Genomic DNA, 6,124 nt, shown 5'->3' with positions numbered 1-6,124 from the left:
CAAGCTTCGCATTAATATGTGTGTGTCTGACAAAACCATGTCCTTGCAGTATGAGGATCATTTTAAATATGAATATTTTGCAGTGTGTATGCGCAGGGGTGAGTATGTCGAGTTTACAAGTTTAGAGTATGTTTGGATCGTAAGTGAGATATGTATCCATACATTTGGGACGCACGAAGAGCTTAGCTCTTCTATTCCTGTTAGTTGAAAGGATTTCTACCTCATCCTTCTCCACGTGACATATAACTGGTTATTGGAGGTGTCCTAATGCTAGTTTAAAGCGCGTTTAGTTTCCAAAATTTTTTAGGTTTGGCTATTGTTTGGCTACTGTAGCACTTTCGTTTGTATTTGGTAATTAGTATCTAATTATGGACTAATTAGGTTCGAAAGTTTTATCTCGTGATTTCTCACCTAACTGTGCAATTAGTTTTGTTTTTCGTCCACATTTAGTACTCAATGCATGTGCCTCAAGATTCGATGTGACACTTTAGATTAAAAATTTTTAGAATCTAAACATGACCTTAGAGCTATTCACACAATATATGCTAACTGAAGCTATTTTATTTATTTATTTATTAAGTCCAGCATGGGATCCGTGGAGCCATGGGCAGGATTGGCCCACCACTGGTGTCAATAATGATCCCATCCTTTGACCTAGAACAGCAAAAAGGGACAAAGTTTAGAACAACAACGCATGAAGTCATGAACTGCTCAGCTCAGAGATACTCCAAAATCCAAATCCGCAAATATATTTCTGACAGGATCCGCCGTACATTCTTGCGAGAAATAAACAAGATTAAAACCATTAAATCAATCCCGTTTCATGTGAAGACATAGACACTCCGACAGGCGACAGGCCGAGCACTCGGTAGAAAAGGAAAAGGTTGTACACTGTAGCTGTCGTCGGATACGCATACGCTAGTCACAGCAGCTCCGTCCCCGACTCCCCGTGTCGCGGATTTGTGTTTGCAGACACCAGACAGGAGATGCGCCGGCGCTGCGGCTGAGCCGCAACCGGCCAGTCAGTGCTGCCTGCCACCTGCCAGTCAGCGGGCCTGGTTGGCTTAGCTTATCAGCTATACTTCTTCAGTAAAGAAATAGTGTTTTTCTCTCACACCAAATCAGCGAACAGTATTTTTTAGTCTGGCTTTTCAGCAAAGTGAACAGGACGGCGTTGCTGCACAGTTCTGGCCATTGACAGTTGATGCACCAGCAGTTGCATCCACCGTCCGAAATACTCGAGGCTCCAGGTACCGGAGTACCGGACACTCGAGAAATCACAAGCGGAATGGCTAACGTCTGGACATCCAGACGGATGCGCGCGTCCGGACGTCCGCACAACCTGTCTCCATCCGCCTCACTTACTCATACATGCACTCTGCCCTCGACGCTGCACCGGCCGCTTCTTGCGTCGGGATGGATGGCCGCGTAGCCTGCCCCCGCCTCGCAAGCGCAACCCCCCCCCCCCCCGCGCCCCCCCCCCCCCCCCTCCTTGCCCTTGACCTCCTCCTCTCTATCCACGTGGGTGGGACCCAGGAGCCGGCCCCCAGCTCGTTGTGCCCTGGTCCATAGGTCCCTAACTCTACCACGCCCCATCCCCCGGCGCCCAGGCCATGCGCCATCACTCACGGTGCTCCCATGAAACACTTGATGCAACATACGTCGGACGTAGATGAAATATTTGAAACATACTACTATAACATGTGTGTGAAACATATGCAACATCTAGATTAAACACTTGCAACATGTGTGTGAAACATATGTAACATCCAGATAAAACACTTGCAACACGTGTGTGACACATATGCAACATGCGGATAAAACAATTGCTGCAACATATGTCTGAAACAGATGAAATATTTTTTTAAACGCTTGCAACACACAGTGCCGACCCTGCAAGGGTGCACTGGGTGCGACGGCCTAGGGCCCACGGGAGGGAGGGGCCAGGCCCAGGACCCGAGGTAGTATACAGCACCGCCGGGCCTTTAGACTGTGCGATACTGTGCACTACAGACTGAGAGAGAGTGTGTATAGACCCCGGCCGTACCATTAGGCCCTTTAGGCCTTTGCACTGTGCGACAGACGGACAGAGAGAACAGAGGGTCAGAGTCAGAGGCCCTTTAGGCATTTAGGCTTTAGCCTTTGCGAAACCTACCGCCTACGGGACGTAGGGACTCGGGCCACTCGGTGTCTCGGCCACTCAGGAGTCGGGACGATGGGACAGTCATGCGTGCGCCCACTGCGCCGCCGGCCGAAGGCGAAATTACGAATCGCCCGATGCAGTGCGGCTCCCGACTGGAGAGTTTGCGTCACCGTGCGTGTGCGGCACTGCGGCTCCCGGGCTCGTCACCATCTCGTCTCATCGACTCGTCGTCTCGAACTCACGACACCGCGCACGGCAAGGCAGCGATCAGACACTAGGTATTTTTTCCTTGATCGTATTTTAATCTAAATTAATTACTTCGGACTTCTAGTACTCGGTACTCATATAGTCGTGTTTTTCTTCTAATTTAGGTGTTAGAATCTTAGAATGTTACCTAAGAAACATTTATCGAGGGCTCAGAAATGAAAATGGAAAAGAGTAGAAGATCAATTTATTGAATCTCAAAAAGGTGCTATACATAAGTTTTTTCAGCTTCAAGCAGTGTGTGCCTGATGCTGTAGATGCACTTGATATTGAAGAACAAGAGCAACAACAAGTTAATGATAATTTAAGTGAACAAGTTGATGACATTGATGATGCTACAGAGAATGAAAATTTACAGACTTCCTCTAAGCCTGAAAATTCAATTGATGATGTGCAAGAAGCTTCTATTCATGATGTCTTTGATCCTAGAACTTAGAAAAATCTTGATAATAAGGGTAGAGATATATTGATTGAAAAGGGGCCGGTGAGAGAATTGAATCTTAAGTTCCCTGCAAATACACTTAATAGACGTTTTTCATATGTTTACTACTCCAGAAAGTTAAGCAATGGTGAGGTGGTTGACAGAAAATGGTATATGTGGACAAAGTTTTTTGTTTTTGCTGCAAATTGTTCAAATCAAGTCAGAGCAAAAGTTTCCTAGCACATGATGGATTGAGGGACTGAAAACATCTTAGTCTTAGACTCAAGCAACATGAGAATAGTGTTGAGCATATAACAAACATGAATACTTGGAGTGAACTTAGGCAAAGGTTGATCAAAAATAAAACATTTGATGATGATTTGCAATGGGAAATTGCAAAGGAGAGAGCGTAGGAGACAAGTTTTAGTAAGAATTGTTTCTGCTGTCAAGTTTCTTGCTAAACCTAATTTGGCTTTTCGAGGGAAAAATGAGAAACTATATCGGGATAGCAATGGTAACTTTCTAGGCACAGTTGAAATAATGGGTGAATTTGATCCCGTGATGCAAGACCATATTAGGCGGATTCAAAATAGTGAGATTCATCATCATTATCTTGGGCATAAATTTCAGATTAAGATGATTTCTCTTCTTGCAGATTGTGTGAAACAAACTATACCAAAGATCATCAAGGATGCCAAGTATTTTTCTATGATTTTAGATTGTACTCCAGATATGAGCCATGAAGAACAAATGACTCTAATTATTCGATGTGTCAATATGTCGAGGAATGTTCCAAGGGTAGAGGAGTTCTTCCTAGAGTTCTTGAAGGTAGATGACACATCAGGATTGGGTCTTTTTAATGAATTAAAGAATGTATTAGCCTCTCTTGATTTGAATATTGATGATGTGAGAGGACAAGACTATGATAATGGTTCAAATATGAAGGGTCCTCACCAAGGTGTTCAGAAGCGCTTGCTTGAAATTAATCGAAGAGCACTATACATGCCGTGTGCATGTCATAGCCTGAATCTTACTCTTTGTGATATGGGAAAATCTTGCAGGTAAACTATTATTTCTATTATACATTGTTTTCATATAATTTGCCATGATTTGAGAAAAGTTTGAAACTTACTGTTTGTTAAATCTTGCAGGCAAGCTATTTCTTTTTTTGGTCTCATCCAACGTATATACACATTGTTTGCAAAATCTACCAAAAGGTGGAAGATTTTGGTGGATAATGTCCCAGGATTGACAGTTAAGTGATGGTCTAACACGTTGGGAAAGCGGAAAAAAGTGTTCAAGCTATCAGATTCCAAGCTCCTCAAATAAGATCAGCTTTATTAGCGCTAGAGAAAGCTTCAACTAATGACCCAATGGCAGTTAGTGAATGTCAATCTTTGGTGAGTGCACTAGAGAATTTTGAATTTTTAGTTGGTTTGGTTATTTGGCACGATATTTTATTCTCTATAAATAAGGTGAGCAAGAAGTTGTAATCTAAAATTGTAAGTATAGATGATACTCTCAAACATATTGAAGGTGTCATATCATAGTTTAAGAAGTATAGAGATGAAGGTTTCACTTCTAGTATGGATACAGTAAAAAACATTGCATCTGAAATGGATATAGAGCCAAAATTTCTTGCAAAACGTCAAGGAAAGAGAAAGAAACATTTTGATAAACAAGATGAGAAAATACAACGCTCTGCTGTAGACTCATTTAGAGTAGAGTACTTCAATGTTATGATTGATGCTGCAATTGCTTCATTGACTAGTAGATTTGAGCAGATGAAAAAATTTGATAACGTTTTTGGGTTCTTGTTCAACTCAAAAAAATTAAAATCTTTGGATGAAGCTGATCTTTGACTGCGCTGCAAGAATTTTGTGGAAATATTTTCTCAGGATAACTCATCCGATGTTGAGATCAATGATCTTTTTTTCAAAATTAAAGGTGCTACAAGTGACTTTGCCAGATTCTTTGACGTCAGCGCTTGAGATTCTGAAGTTTGTTATAGTTGCAGATTGCTATCCAAATGTTTTAGTTGCCCATCGAATCCTCTTAACTGTACCTGTGACTGTAGCTTCAGCTGAAAGAAGTTTCTCAAAATTGAAGTTGTTGAAAAACTATTTGAGATCAACTATGTTACAAGAAAGGTTAAATGGATTGGCTATCTGCACCATCGAGAGGGACATCTTGGACACTATTGATCTCAATACCTTCCTTGATGATTTTGCATCAAGAAACGTCTGAAGAACCATCTTTTTACGAGAAGCAATGAATATTATAGAGTTCTATTCTTCCTTAAGGTAATAATATTAGTTTGAGTCTACATTGTTCCTCGATAATTATCAAACATGTTAAATTAAAAATATATCATTGGATTTATTTTCGCTTTGCAAAAAAATAGCACTTATATATATTATAAGATTTATATATAGTCTATAGGGGTCGTCGCGACGAGTTCGCCAGATGGCCCTCAAAATCTTAGGACCGGCACTGGCAACGTACCACTGAAAACACTTGCAAACATATGCAACATCCCGATCTACTTTTACAACATGGATATGTATTGCAACATACATCTGAAACACTTGAAACATACATTTGCATCATAGGGGAGGGGAAGGCCAGGGCCGGTCGATTCTGGTCGTCGTGGTGAGATCCAGCGGCGACCGACGGCGCGCGAGCACCACCAGCACCGGCCACGCTCATGGTGCCCTTGGCTCGACCGGGGAAGACCTAAGACGCCACAGCACTGCGCCCCAGCGGCCATGGCGGGGTCAACAGCGCGCCCGATGGCGATGGGCAACAGACAAACGGCGAGAGAGAGCGGCGCAGGTGACTTGGACGCAGGTGAGCGGCGTAGGTGAGGCGTGGCCGGCGATGGGGGGAAGGGCACGGCGCGGCAGCCCTGCTAGTGCGCTGTGGGGGAAGGGGCGGACGAATGAGCACCCACACTACTTCGAGGCCGAGCGGATAAGCATACGAGGGAGTGGGGATTTATTTTTTCTGAGAGAGATAGGGCCCACTCTAGTGGAGCTGTGTATGGACAGGAGTAACGGGCGGACACCCGTGTTGGATCATTATCGAATCATAAGACATTTTTGTCAGATTCATGTGAACAAAACACACTACACACGCAGCTCACAAGAGGCATTCTTGTGAAAATGACTTGGTACCCAACAGTCATACTATGACCGTCCCTACTCTGCAGCGATAGTGTGAGAGACTATGGGCCTGTTTAGATTTCTTGGGCTAAACTTTAGTCCAAGGGCTAAAGATTAGCCCCTAAAATGATG

Source organism: Miscanthus floridulus, chromosome 18, assembly GCF_019320115.1.
Source record: "Miscanthus floridulus cultivar M001 chromosome 18, ASM1932011v1, whole genome shotgun sequence".
In the NCBI taxonomy this organism is placed as follows: Eukaryota; Viridiplantae; Streptophyta; class Magnoliopsida; order Poales; family Poaceae; genus Miscanthus; species Miscanthus floridulus.
Note: the sequence above shows the minus strand (reverse complement) of the source record.